We start from the raw sequence: 15,948 nt of genomic DNA, 5'->3' as shown, positions 1-15,948 counted from the left end.
AATTTGTATCTAAGTCAGGGACCCAGTTTACAAGCCGGTGCCTTAAGCATAGATTTTTCCAGGTGTTCTCCCTGGATGTTAAAGATGTATTGGGAGTTTTCATGAAAGAGTGCATTCGTGCCAATATCCATGGTTAGGATCTTTCCCTTCCTCTCAAGTTACGTAAAAAACTGTTTGCTCATAGTTTTCTGCCCTGTCACTCCAGAGGTGATCATATAGCAGTAAAGCTGCACAGGTTGTAAATTATACAGACCTTTGTGTCCTATAAAGCAGTAATCAAAATCTTACACATTTTTTCCAGACATTTATTTGAATGGAAGGTGGAGCAGGAGGAACATCAGTACCTACTGCAAGATACCAAGGGTTTGGAAAATTCACGGGGACATAGCACACCCATTCAGAGGAGAAGGATGTTGAAACTGGGTCAATGGATTGGGACGTAAACCCTCCAGGCTCCCCACAGTGTCCTCTTTTCGTTGTCACTCTGCACAGAGATGAAGGGGCAAATCTGGCGTAATGTAGTAACTGAACACAACTGCTGTTACCACAACATACACGACATGAAACTTTTTTTCTTGGTTACTCTTTCTTCTCACCATCTCTACATCTCTTGTTTCTGAATTTTTTCCCTTAACATTTCATGCCCTTGTGCTACTCTCTGCTTCCAATTTAGTGGGTTTTGTTATTACTGTCAAGTCCCATTCCATCCACTGAAATGATCAGTGTCTAAATAATGTCATTGATACTGATTTATCAATATAGCTCCTTCACTTCCACCGATTAAGCAAAGATTGTGGTGCTTAGACTTCTGATTCACTGTTTCAGGCTGTTGATAGATATGAATTGCAACAGACTAAATGTTATATACTTGCTTTGTATGGAATGCTAGCTTTTTCTTTGAGTACTTGGATCTTGTAAGCCACATAAACATAATCATAGAATCACCAGGTTGGAAAGGACCCACTGGATCATCGAGTCCAACCAAAATAATATGCCAATGGATCTAGGCTAGCAACTACAAGTGGGATCATCTGTGCTCAAAAATCACCTTATTGATATTCTTACTAGAATAATTAAATTTTGAACAGCATTTTCCGTGCACCTAATCCATCAAAGGTTTTCTGTCCCAGCTCTTATGGTCATCAAACTCTAGGTATTTAGTGTATTCTGTTTCTACTATCAAGAATCAATGTCACGAAACAACACCAGTGCTGGGCTTCATTAAGTACACAGAATCGTAGAATCATTAAGATGCAAGAGATCTTTAAGATCACTGAGTCCCAACCCAACACTGTTAAATCCACCACTAAACCACGTGCCTAAGTGCCACATCTACACGTCTTTTAAATACCTCCAGGGACGGCAACTCAAGCATTTCCCTAGACGATCTGTTCCAGTGCTTGGCAATACTTTCAGTGAAGTAATATTTCCTAATATCGAACCTAAACCTCCACTAGCACAACTTGAGGCCATTTCCTCTTGTATGATCACCTTTTACTTTGGAGAGGACACCAACACCTGCTTCACTACAACCTCTTCTCAGGTAGCTGTAAAGAGTGATAAGATCTCCCAAAGGTAGGGGATATACTGGAATGAATCCAGTGATAGGCTATGGACGTGATTAAGAGACTGGGATATCTCTCATATGAGGAAAGACTGATAGAGCTGGGACTGTTCAGCCCCCAGAAGAGAAGGCTCAGGGGGATCTTATCATCATGTGTAAATGCCTGCTGGTGAGCAGTGAAAAAAAGGGAGACAGATTCTTCTCAGTGGTGCTCTGTGACAGGACAAGAGATAATAGGCATGGGCTGAGATACAGGAAATTCTGTTTAAACAAAAGAAAAAAGCTTTTTTACTGTGGGGATGACTGAGTACCAGAACAGGCTTCCCAGAGAAGTTTTGTTGTCTCCAACCCTGGAAATATTCAAAATATAGCTGGCTAACCAACCTGTTGCAGGTGACCACTTCAAATAGGAAGGTTGGACTAAACAATCTCCATAGGTCCTTTCCAGCCTCAGCCAACCTTTGATCTTATGTTTCTGTGAAATAAAATATTATACTGTGGGGAAAGATTTAACTGTCTTCCCTGGAACCATAGTATGTAATTATATCATAAAGAAGTAGAGGGGAAATAAAGACTTGCAAGTTCTGAACACTAACAGAATTAAATACCAGGGGAACAGTGGTCTGAAGGGCACACCCAGAGCAAGACAGTTCAGTCCTCTGCTTTTTCAGGTCATGGCAACAGATAATCCCTATTCTAAACTCCTTTACTATAAATTAGGTCCAGGCACACCTGAGAATAGCAGGTATTTCTAAACTGAAAAAGAGAACCCAATGGGCACACTTGCAGAGAGATCAGCCACACTGCCCCACGTTCTAAAACATCCCTGAAGGAAGGTGACCTGCCTTGTACTATGAAATAAAGGAAGCTGGAGAGCTGAAAAAAGAAGGTCTAGGTGCAGTTATTTTCTTCTCTGGGTGGGTGGGATGGAATAGTTTTCAGTCTAGCAGGCTGAAAGATGTATCATCATCTTACTGTTAAATTCTGTGTGGAATCCAGTATAAATAGAAGTAATGCCCTTTAGGTCCACTAAAAAATAAAACCAACCAAAACCAAACATAACTACCACACCTTGGGTTTGCACAGTTACGAAAAGAATAGGAAGGACTAAAGAGTGTTCAGGGCTGTTAATAGCACAATGTTGCAATTTAGGCTTCCTTTACAAAATAGTGCCCAGTATCTACTATCTCATGATAAATAGAAGCTGTATCGCATGACACTTGTGAACAATGGCTGAAATGGATATTAGAAAAATCTCATTTATCTTCTCCTTTATTTCTTGATAGAGGTCCCTGTCACCATGGCTATTATGTGACTAGCCCTAGAAAGGGCACCTCATTAGTTTTCTTTATCAAGATAGCAAGGTCTCCTTTAAAGGGACAGTGCTTAGATTTTAGATTCAAATACAAAACAGACTGCACTGTGTAAATGTGTTTCTACCTCAGCTTTCACTGCTTAAATGCATAGGCTATTTCCATAGCTGTCAACCAGGTGAAATTAACACTTCTGTGATTAGGAAGGTGCCCCTGGAACAGAAATACAAAAATGACACTTTCTGAGCAGATTGCTTGTCTTTGCCTCCTGGATTTCTTTAATGCATGTCACATTTCTTTAACAAACAAACACACAGTGAAGAGGGAGGTGGTGGAATGAGAGCAACTTTCTGTAAATTCTGTAAATTTATTTTCCCCTTTGTTTCTTCCACTCACAAATACATCTTCCTCTTGTCTGACAAACACTTTGAAAATTTTCCTCAGTTGCCACCAAAGCAACAGTGTGAGCGTCAACAAATCAGTAATGATTTAGAACATGTCAAAGGAAATGCAACATTTTAGTCTCTTTTCAAAAATCTTAATGACAGGTACGTAAGGTTGGACAACACCATCTCTACTGGTTTTCTCTGAGGTTTGATGGGCATTTTTCATAGAATGAAAGGGCTTTCTTCCTTTCTGCAGCAAGCAAGGCAGTGGAAGAGTAACTGAAAAAATCTGACAGTGCCAAATAGTTGTAACAGCCATGTCAAGCTTTCTGCATAATTAAGAACTTTTTGGACTCGGGGAATATGGAAGATCAATGATTACAAAATATTATGGGTTTTTTCCCTCTGTTCTGAATTATGATATAATAGTAATTAACTCTCAAAATACACTGCTAGCTTTAAGTAGGTGATTAAAAGTACCCTCTCATTTAATAACTCACTAAAGAAGAGCCTTAGAGGTAAGAGGACACTGAATGAATCTGACAATGCTCTTAGATTAGTGTATAAATCAGAGTGACTTATTTCACTGCATTTTAAATGAAGATAAAATATTAAAATGCAAAAAAAATTGCATTAATACAACATTGAGGTTCAGAATTTTAAGGCATAAGATCAGGAAATTAAAAAGCTAAAGTTCTTTAGTAGCAATCCATATCAGGTGTGTGTTTTCAATAAGTTACTTGAGCAATAAGGTTTATCTGAATACATTGAAAATATCCTAGAAATAATAGGCCAACTACATTTGCTAGAAATAGATTAGATAGTACACGGAATTTGAAATTACTATTTGTCTTGTATTCACAGTTTTAAATATGAAAGAATAGAAAGGACAGTGTGGATTTTTTTCCTTCAGGTTGCTGCATGCCCTACTGACACTTTTTGGGAGTAGTTTCTCCATATGTCATGTTCACTAAAGAGATGGAGCAGTCATGTTCCAGAAGCTCACTGTGAAAGTGCCATCAAGAAACTACAAGAACTGCTTGTATTTCAAAGAGTTTGCAAGTTCAGTGTTGGAGTTAACAGATGCAGAAAGAGTTCAGAGAAAGAAGATAAAATAAATCACCGTGGTGCATGGATGGTTATTGACACTATAAGTCTGTCCTTCTTGGATAAAAAAAAAAAACCCTTAGGCAAGGTAGCTGCAAGACTCATCGATTAAACCACCATTGCAGAGATCTTTGTTGAGTTACTTATACTTGAAGTGAACTTGTAGCCCTGTAGCATCAGTATTGCTATTCCCCTGCTGTTAGTGATTTTGGTTTTGGAATTTCATCAGTGCTTAACAAAATAAGGGAGACTGAGTCAGGAAGGGAAAATGAAAACAATCTAGCACTTTCTTTCTCAGTTTATTTGTACGTTTCTAACCATGAAGATGTTTTCTCTAGGAGGTACTCTTGTTTTAGAGTCCTTGAAAGTCACATTCCTATTCCATTGGAGCACAATCGTTCCACTCTTGTACCATTTTTGTGCCAGAAAATACTCTACCGCATCACTAATACACATCACATTGGTTATTATGTTGTGTAAACCAGCATGTTATTAGTAATGGATATACATGAGCTGAAGAAATGAAAGAAGCATCTGAACTTGCCATCAATTTTTCTTCCTAATAGAGATACCCAGCTAGGACTCTGAACACTAATGCTCAGGCCAAAGCCACAACAGCAGAAAAAGACGAGAGCTTGTGTAAGCTTGCAAGAGCTTAGTCTAAACAAACAAAGAAAAGTGGAGGAAAAAGCTGAGGAAATGGAATACAGATGTGGAAAGATGAGGGAAATAGCTTAATGAGCACAGAGTGCAGCTAGATGGTGACAAAGCTGGGAACAGAATCAGCTCCTCAGACTCCCCTTTCAGGGCATAAACGAGCAGGTTTGGTAGGTGGCCGTGCTGGGAACATATCCAGCATGGGTAGGAGGTATTTTAAATGTCATTATTAACCACTATTGCATATATTAACCACTATTGCATATATTGATCATCCCCACGATAGTCTGGACAACCACCAAACAGAGACAGACCAGCCAGTACAAACACCAATTACATAACAAATCTGTATCTGTTTACCTTTCAGAACATTAGATCGATCTGCTCTGAACTTTGGTCTTTTCACAGTCATAAGTATTATTGTTTCCCATTCTTAGTGACTGCAGAAATAACAGGGGTGCTGCTGACGGAAAGACCGTGACCTTACTTATTACACCACCTGTGTACTGTAGAGAACCCTATAATTGAAACATTACATGATGACTCACCTTTTTCTTATGATGTATTGTAACTTCTCAAGGCTAGAGTTTTCAATCACGGATTTTCAGAGTTATACGAGTACAACAGATTTTAAATCTATTCTACTCTGAGAGACGCTGCTCCTCCTCAAAAGACTCTCCATCTTTCCCAGTTATTTTATTTCATTAAAAGGAATGTTCTAAACAATTCCTTTTTCTCTTACAGCCCAGTATATTCTTGAATAACATTTTACTATAAGGTTTTCTATTAACCAGGAAAGATTCAAAAGTACAGACCATTTAGAACTCCAGCATATCAACGCTGCACACCCTGTTCTCCTCTCAAAGGTCTCCATACTTTCCATAGACCACATATAGATATAAAAGTATTCTCCTGCTACTACTGCATCTTGCAAATGTCATCCCCTCTGTTTCACTTGTCTGCTGCAAAACCTCTCACGTAGATGCTACCTTCAGCTCCTCTCTCTCACTCTTCCCAAAAACAGGGATCTGGGTAACTATCTAAGATGTGCTCATCTGTCAGCAGAAATACTACACTTGTAGTATTTCACAGCCTGTGACATTTGCCTTCCCAGAAGACAACTCCTTATGGGATGCAGTCAGACCATCTGCAGATCAACCTCCAGGAAATTTACCTGATGATTTAATATGAATTGCGGATTGGCCTAATAAAGCCTATTAGTCCTTTAGGACTAATTACGGGTGAAATTACTATGGAGAGCAAATATGTTTCTAGCTTGACTATCATATTTGTCTAAACATATTTGTGAGGTTTGGGCCTTATTCTGTGAGATAATTGAAGGATGACAATAGGCAGAAGACATTTTTCACAATGAACTCCGTGAAAGTTGCTCATTTACCAGGGCTTGCTTAAGTCTTACACAAACAGCGAAGAGATGAAGGAGCACAGAGTATGGTTCATCTATTTGTAGCAGCTTTCCACTCCCATAGGGGAAATCAGCTTCTTTTGATAGCAGAAAGCTCAGTGATTAATGTATTTTAGTCTATAGTCCCTACCACACTAACCAAAAAGTGAGGGAGTTTTAAGGACAATTGTTCTTCTAACTGCAGGGATTGTATTCTCTCTACACTGATTCATAAAATAATCCTAATGATATTCATGTAATGCTTTGGACATTTTGACCACCCTGGATTTTTTTTTTCCAAATTTCTTCATTTTATGCTAGTTAACTACTAGCTGAGAATCCTGCTAAGAGAAGCATGTCACCTCCTGTAGGAACAGGTGAGGAGAGTATGTTATAAGAAGTTATAGAGGAAGCTACTCACAGGTGAGGAAACACATCCAAAATTTTCTCAGGTTTTTGAATGGTTGCTTGCCAGATAACTGGAGAGTTATCACCAGGATGCACTGACATCTCTAGGCGGGTATTATTTATATGCTGTCCACCCTTACAGACAATATGCCCACTGCACATAGTACCTTCTGGATAGTTTTTGTTACAGGATTGTGGAAGGTTTCCAGAAACTTTCAAGAGGACACCAGTTAATATAATGTGACATGAAATAATTGACCCCAGTTCTTGGCTGTCAATTGCTTGACAGGTAAATGCGCACAAGTTCTGCTTCCTCAAATAGACTTAGCACTGAGTATCTACTGATCCTACTGTGACTTAGATGCCTGAATAAGTTCAAGGACCCCAGTCTAGGTCTATTTATGACAGATGGGGTTCTGTCAAGAATCTCAAACACTTAAATCTACTGAGGTAGCAGTAAGGAATTATTATTGACAATAGTTTTGAGTGAAAATATTTAATTCCCTAATTCATTGAAAAATTCCTGATTTTTGAGAAGAGAGATAGCATTCTGCACCTAAAATTCCTGGCACCATTTCCAACTTCTTTCCTCTCAACAGTAAAATGTTCCAGGACTGCTTCCATATTTTGCATATTTTAAATAATTAATGTCTTCTGAAATAATGCATGAAAATGATGCTTGGCCTTGGTTACTAGAGAAGTTAATGTAAGCTACTTAGATTACTATTATAAAAACGTTATTCAAACATTTTTACTAATGTAAACCCATATTGAGAGCTTGATCACAAATGGCTTTCGTTCTTCAAGTTCTTCTTGACCTGCATAATCCTCTGGTTTAAATTCCTGAGGGCAAACAAAAGTGCATTAAAGAGATCATGCTCTGTGTACAAATAATTTTTCATTATTTGCATAATTTAGGAGTAGTATTCCTATTACCCGGTGCTTTCTTCTTTAGCTTAAATATTTCTTCACATCCAAAAAAACCATATAGCCTGGAATCACAAAGGTCTAAAGTTTGACAATGTGTTAAAATACTTTCACAGCAGTAATTTAAAATAGGCTGTAAAGTTTTCTACTTTTTCTTCCAAGCAGATGATTACAAAATATTTTCAAAGGGGAAAATATATACCCTGCAGGTTTTGCTGGCCTATGTGCAATTTCCCAGCTGCTTTAAAAAAAAAGAAGGGGAGGTGGGGGGACAAGAGAGTAGGAATAAGGGAAGTCTCAGAAGGTATCAAAGGCAAAAAGGAATTTCAAACTTTGAAGAACACTCTGCTACCAAAGTAGTAAAACTGGACTGAGGAAAGGGGGGAGACATTTAGCATGTTCATAGTGCCAGGAAACTGCAAATGTAATGCATCCTCCCATAGTGTGGCTCCTTATCTCCTCTAGAATATAACCCTGTTTTGCACTGTTGATGAATATGCTGCTGTTATTGGTGAAGTTAATGGTTCTGATATTACTAGTTAATCAGAGATTCCCATTTTCAGATATCTTGGAATTCACTCTCATAGATGATTACCCTCAGGAGTATTCTAATGGTTTGTAGTCACCAGCTGATGGTAATTATGGAAGAAAAATATTTCAGATGAAAGAGAGATGGAGATTGAGTGGTTTGAATAAGGTCACTGGAGTGATTTGGAAATTACTTCACCAGTCCAATTCCCACCTTATCCCCCAGACATATTCATCTGTACGGTGTGTTCTTCCCTTGAAGACACAAGCCATAAGTACTACTGTGCAACTTTTCTTTTACTGTGGGAGTGTGGTAGTGTGCTGACACCCTCTGCTGGAATACACATGGACCAAGCAGTTTCTCCATCTCCCCGTGTCTATTTAGAAAGGATGGTATGAATGGTGTCGTACTTTCTTAACTTATGGGAAAAAATTAAGGCATATGGAAGGTTAATTTGACATGTCTCCCACTAGAGAACAACTGAAAGCAGAAGGAGATGCAGGTTCTGTTGCTGTCCTTTCTTTATATGAACCAAGGTGTAGTAGGTATTACTCAGGTTATATGCCACAATTTCCTGCTTTATTACAGTGGAATCAAAGTCTTTTGAGTTATAAAAGTGATGTGATGAGATGGGCAAGGATAAATTATTTAAACAAGGTGAAGACATCAACAACTTGCTTTATATGTTTGTTCCAAAGATGTAAAATACAGTCCATGTTTTTAAATGCAACTGATGAAACTGGGCACCTCTATTTCTGCTTTTCCAGTTTGGTGGTTTAGATGCAAGCAGGTGATGCTCAGTCCTCTCTGAATACCAGACTTCTCCAAAATATTTAAATCCAGTACCAAGAGGCCGAAAACCACTAAACCCCTCTGAAATTTTTCCATAAGAACAAGATTAGTTCAGCTTCTAAAAAACAAAACTGAGCTATTAAGATCAAATTCTGACCATATGGGAGTAACAAGAAGGTCTCGGTGCAGAAATATTCCATCATGTTAATTGATTACTGCAATATGTTGCACATGAGGAGAAGGAAGCAAAAAGAATGTCACCAAGATGTTCCAGCAGGTCCCGTCTTTGAGTAATGCAGATCACTGAGGATTTATTGCCTAAGAATTTACTGCTTTTATTCACATTTGGCTCTGATTTAAGGATCTGATCCAGATTCTTGAAACAAATGGCAGACAGAACCTTGACTGTACTTGAGCTAGGTTCTTTGCAAAATGAAGTTAGCTTTTAAGCTTACCCAGGGCAATCAGATTTTTGCACCCTCAAAAAAACCCACTATAGCTGTCGCACAACACTGACTTAGTCTGACATGCACTATGATAGTTTCATGATCATAGTCTATGTATGACCAGACAAGATTTTCTTCACTGATAATATTTGATAACTTGCATTTATAATAGATAAGCAAAAATACATGGCACTAGATTGGCTAATCATCTAATCACAAAGTTTTGTTCACATTTATTTATAATCCAGGTTTCATTCATTATTATTTCCATCCAACAATGTCTTCAACCTCTGTGTTTTAACCTTGATTATGTGCAGTAAAAAATAAAATGAAGGCAACTATATTGTAAGAGAAAAAACATGACAGTTTGAGTGGAAAAGTGAAGCATAAAGGGAAAGTTGGGTTAACATAAAAGCTCAGTATTTCATCACCTTTACTAATAACTTGGAATTTAAAATCAATTCAAATTACTAACACGAAGAGGTTTCAATAAAATCATGGTGACTGGACTTATGAGCCATCTGTGCCATATACTGAAGCTTAACTGCATTTCTGTGGTCAAAGTACTGAATTAAAGGGAGTCAGGAGGGGGACAAGGGAGGAGAAGCAAGAGGTTTAGCCTCTAAAACCTCTATAAATCTAACCTCCCTCCTTCTTACTGCCATCATTAGATTCGTACTCTGCCACTGAATAGTCTCAGGTAGGGCTTTAGCATTTGACAAATGAAGGCAATTTGAGGATTTTATACTTGTGGATACATTGTAAGACTTACTGTGTGACTTAAAAGCATTTTTCTTGTAAATCAAATATTACCTTGGAAAATAACAATACTGGCAAATGAAATCAGTGAGGTGCCACTCAAGACTACAGTCCTGCCTTAATCGTTTTGCTCTTTGAGAACTTAAAGCTTTTAATCATGGCAGGCTGCCATGTTTTGGGTTAAAATTCATGGGAATTTACAGATATTATTTTGGCCACTGGAGAGCTCAGTTACTAATACAACAGGGACTCTACTGAATTCATGGAAAATTTTTGCATTATTATTTTTTGAATGCACTACAATGACTGTGAAGTTCAAACCCACCTGAGCTCATACGTGACAAAGTTAATGAAAAAGAAGCTTAATTTGCAAAGATTTTGTCTCTTTTGTTCTTCTGTATTTTGTCTGTGTGCTGCACATTAGCAACTGCTTCAGTGTAAAAAACAGCATCTTTTGATTGCTTCACATCTTCATAGTAAAAGCCTGCGTTGACTTTTGTATTAATGCTCTAACCTTGAATTAATAAATAAATAAATAAATCCTTTTCTCTGCTGTTTTCAATATCCAGTCAAGGCCAGTGTGGTCTTATGATAGGATGCAGGCCTACAATTAACTGTTTAGAGCTTCATTTAATAAGGGAATTCTTTATCTTTCAGATGAATTATCAAATAACGACCTAGGAGATACCAGTGGAAAATATAAAATCATTAGAAAATAGCATTGTTTTGGGGTTTTTTTCTCCTAGGATTAAGGACAAACCTGAGGGCTGCCAGCAAATATCAAGGGCAACTTCTATTTCCCTCGCCTTCTCGGCATGTGTGTAGTTATGTAGCATTGAGAAGGTTCAGAAACCAGCAGGGGCAGATAATGTATAGAGCACACTATCGCAGATACATAACCAAACAAAATTAGAAAATAGTACCACCTAGTTGCTAGTGCAAATAAACACTGGAAAGATATGCTTTGGTTTTATGAGCATATAAGTCTGATTTTAAGCAATAGACTGCATGGAAGTCTAAGCCTTTTGAATATTCCTTCAGCAGTAATATTCCTCCTGTTGACAAATCTTTTAAACACCCTATGCAAGCACCGCTTCATGCAAATCAGATTTTCAGAGGTGCCAACTGAGAACACATGCATTAGATCCAAATCCACCAGAACGTCAGGGATAAACTTATGTCGCAGAGTCATGGGAAGATCAGAACAGTTTTTAAAAAGCAGTCTTTCCAGAATGTAGATTCATTTCTTCATAACATCATTTTGCTGACAGATTTATTTCTGAGTATCGAATTTAGAGTACATCTTAGTTTGTATTTCCGAACTTAAGACTGTCAGCCAGATATTTGAAAAGCCATCTATTTCTCAGATATTTAAACTAAGTCATTCATACATGCATGGCTTGTAAACCTACCTCCGTATACCAATCTTAATGAGATTTCGCTCTTCAATCTTCAAGTTATGGGCAAAACAATCCGGTTTGGGAAAGGAAACAACTCAAAGAGACAACATCAGAAAGCTCACCATCTCACTTCCCAGCAGCTTATGTGGGATGAGCAGGAATTGCTTTCATTCCTAGTACATATTTATCTTTTACCTAAATGCTTCCTGTGATGGGTGTCCAGACCAAATATGAATGGAACTTGAGCAGTAGGGATAGAAGATGAAACACTTGTCGAAAGTTAGCTTGACAGGATTAAATTGTTATAAGGCCAAGATCCCAGATAGAAATCAAACTATTAAAATCAAAGGGAATAAGCTGCTTGAGAACATTAATGAGGACATATTTGATTTCATTTTGTGAGCCATGCGGTTGGTCAGGCAGGACTTGCCCTTGGTGAAGATATGCCAGCTGCTTCGAATCACCTTCTTGTCCTCCATTTGCCTTAGTATAACTTCTAGGAGGATCTGTTCCATCTTTTTCAATTATATTGTAATGACAGCACAACACTGATTTTCCGTGCTGCTTCCATCCAAATACTATGCATTTCCTACATTATGGAAGTAATAATCTTCCTAAGTAGCCATTGGATCAGCTTTAATTTAATTAACACTTAATTTCTCAGGTGAGATAATATCTTTTTTCTGCAATGAGGCACTGACCCAGTCACCACAGGGATTGTCACAGAACATACTGCTCAGTGTATCAATAATTTTCTTTCCATGCAGCTTGGATAGACAAGATCTGTTTTGTACTTGGGCTGTAGATATGGTTCTCAGTAGCTACAAACACACTAGTGACCAAAAGAAATAAAATTCAGTCTGGTCATTTTATGATGCCTTTTTGAGTGTCATGGTTTTTAACATAGCATGTTAAATTTTTGCTTTCTAAATTTAGAGTAGACATATTGAGAGAGTATTAAGAAACTGACTGATGTTTTTATCTTATCCACATATAAGCCTGATTTTGAGCATGCAAATAGACCTTTTGAAGTCGTAGAGAATTTGCGTGTAATACTATACATATGCTTTAGCAATGTGCTTTATGGAACTGTTAATGATTTCTATCCTGAACATTTGTCATGCATGAAATTCCTCTTACTGACACACTCATGTGAATAATCTGGCATTTAACTCCTATCTTTGCTGAGTCAGATGCATTTTGCTTTCTTCTCTACACTAAAGCAATACGGCATTCAGTGACTACCTTTATCAATCTCCATGCACTAAATTTGAGTATATGCGCTGAATAAACTGTGCTGTAAACAACCTCCTTGGTACGTAGATAAGAAATGGATCCTTTTAATCCCAAATCTTTATTACTTCAGGCCCCAAATGTGTAATTTCAGGATCAAAGCCTGAACTGTTATCATAAATACAGTTTGACAACAAGGAAAACCTGAATGATTTTGAGATAAATAAAATCAGGTTAAATCAATTTAAGTCTATAACCACATCTGTCACATAATTTAGTGTATTTAATTTCATTTTGAATTTCTCTTTGTTAGGTCTACAAATAGAAAGAGCTCAAGGTGTTAATCAACTGAACAGGTAAGGGTCAAGTTTTCCCTAGGACTTCAGAGTTTCTTATAAATTATTCTCCTTTTCTGCTCTATATAATATAAGATTATAATAAATTTATAACATATAATGTTATGATATAGTTATGAGATCTTGTTTCATATCTCTATAATATTATTTACATTAATTTTGCACATTCTTTTTGATGTGTTTTGTTTTCTCTTAGGCAATTGTCATAGTTTCTTTCATTTCTTTCTCAGATATTTAATGCTTGGGGTTTTTCTCCTTGCTTTAGCTTAAAAATCTCCAGGATTCTCAATAAAATATTATTTAATTGGTAAAAAAAAAAAAGATAAATAATAAATCCTAGAGTTTTATGTGAATTGAAATACTGGTTAGCAGTAAAATATGAGCTTGATCAGTTGCATGAACATTCAAAGCATGTGGCTTAGAGTTTTGAACACAATTTATGCATTTTCTCTTCTTCCTTTAAGCACACACTGAATCTTGCAACAAGATAACGCATGCATTTTTAGTATAGTCTACCTGCAATCATGCAAAATTTATCAATATAATTTAATCAGTAACAGAAATGGAATTGTGGACTCCCAACCTGTGGTTAAATCATAATTTTCCTGTCTATTATAAAAATTCTTAATTACTGTTTACAAAAGCTGAAAAAGTATGAGAAAAATGATGGCTAATATAAATATTTACTTGACCATCATTTAGTAAATACATAAATCTTTTCTTCTTTCCTTAACTATTCAGCTGTTTTCAACCGAATAACAAGGAATAGGTAAGTTACAATGATAGATTTTTCTTTCCAGTTTCATGTGCTATTTATAGCTTTTTCATTCATTAGAGTTTTCAATTTGCTTTGGGTTTGCTGGTTTTCATGCTCCCATGTATTTTTTAAGAAATAATTTATTATAATTCGTATTCCTTTCTTTTCAAAATTATAATCCAATTACTTTCTCAGTAAACAAAAATTCCTCCTTTTATGTGAAATGAACTACCAGCAAAAATGGTTTCTGATTAGACAAGCTAATTTTGAAAGGACAGATAGAATCAAGAAATGAACTGGATAAAAATAATAATGGAGGATACTTTGTTAGATAACAAACGGAACAGACTTAGGAGATAATTAATGCAGGATGTATTTAATGCTGAGCTATGTTAAACAGGCTTTGTCTTATTTATGTGCTGCTATAAATCATAATTGACCTCCTTAAATAATGCACTATACCAACATGGGTACTATCATATTTTTGTAGGCATGTGCCACTGTAAGTCTTTGTTCTTCCCTACTTTGCACGGAAGCCCCAGCACTCTGTGTAGAGGGGATTGTGCGTATATATACGTGTGCGTGTACAGATAGACAGACAGATAGATGGATCAATTCATTAATCCATCCATCCATCCATCCATCACTCCAATAAGGGAAAATGGTCTAACAACATTCAGGATGAAAAATATTTGATAACTTCATCCAATGGATAAAGACAATTTCTTTCACATTGAGTTTCCAAATCACTACATTACAGCCTGCAGGCCCTTACTTTCTGGGCTTGATTCTGTTTCAAGTTTTAGCACTTTTTATTGGGCTGTTGGAAAATATGTATCGGAAAGAAGTGTTCTGAGGAATATTTTTTTCCTATATTATCTATTTCTTCAATATAGTGAAATTCTGTTTCTAAGAAGCAGCATTAACAAAGAATTTTTTTGAGTAAAATACAGGAGCCGCAAACTTTTGAGAAAAAAATAATGTCTCTTATTCTTAGCCTTTCAAATTCTGGAAATGAGCATATGTATATATAATTCTAAAGAAAGAATCAAGGTTGTAATAAAATATCCTTGGCCCATATTAACGACTTTCTCCCTCAAATAGAAGCAATCTTGCAAAGCCAGACTTTGTTAAACTCTGAAGATAAACAATATCAGGTTTAGGACTGTAAAATGAGTACAATATAGTAAAAGTGAAATTTCAAGTAGTTTAGAACAGATGTGATCCTGATTGTGTACGTTCACCTGTTAAGCAATTGGCAATTTACTTAGGAAAGATAACATGTAGATGCATATCACAGTTCTGTGCATCTGATGGTTTTGTTTTAGCTGAATCTACAGCAATTTTACAGAAGACCTGCCTGTCTCATCTGTAAGAAACACATTTTCTTTATCATTCCTTAGCAATAATTCTTCCTGGGCAATTTTCAAGACTGCTTTCAAACAGCAGAGAAACACTACATGCAACTATTAAGAAATCAGTTTGACACAATTCTCTAACTATATATTGTACGATCGCATTTTGTATCAAACAGTAAAATGTACTGCTGTGAAAGATTCAATTATAATGTTGTTTCTTCATCAACAGCCTTCAACTAGAAGGTTGCTGAAGAGATGATTCACAGTGGCATATAAAGGAATTGGACAAGGTTACAGGGTGTCAAGACATATTTTCTCAGCAACCCACAACTGTGAAGGGTGTAGGAAAAGCCTTTCCCTGGGAACATGAGGACCTGAGTGGTGAATTTTCTCATATGATTTGAGGAACAAATAACACTGAAGCGTTAACTCAGGACTTCAGGAGCAGATCCAGGCACTTTGAAAGGTTAAGGATACTGTCCTTCAGGCTACCTATGAACCCAATCCAATGTTTACTGCCAAACTGCTCCATCTTCCTCTTTCTGCGGCTT

General features: G+C 36.8%; 1 protein-coding gene across 1 annotated transcript in view; it reads left to right on the top strand.

Moving 5' to 3' along the window:
* The window catches only part of CELF2 (CUGBP Elav-like family member 2), a 549,079-nt gene that overhangs the window by 85,463 nt on the left and 447,668 nt on the right, over positions 1–15,948 (top strand). The window contains exons 2-3 of the mRNA XM_054084584.1: positions 13,240–13,282; positions 14,024–14,051. The gene's annotated coding sequence lies outside the window, so the exon portion shown is untranslated. The remainder of the gene's footprint in view (positions 1–13,239; positions 13,283–14,023; positions 14,052–15,948) is intronic.

The sequence above is a fragment of the Cuculus canorus genome, chromosome 1, assembly GCF_017976375.1.
Source record: "Cuculus canorus isolate bCucCan1 chromosome 1, bCucCan1.pri, whole genome shotgun sequence".
In the NCBI taxonomy this organism is placed as follows: domain Eukaryota; kingdom Metazoa; phylum Chordata; class Aves; order Cuculiformes; family Cuculidae; genus Cuculus; species Cuculus canorus.
Note: the sequence above shows the minus strand (reverse complement) of the source record. Positions and strands in the feature narration are given on the sequence as shown.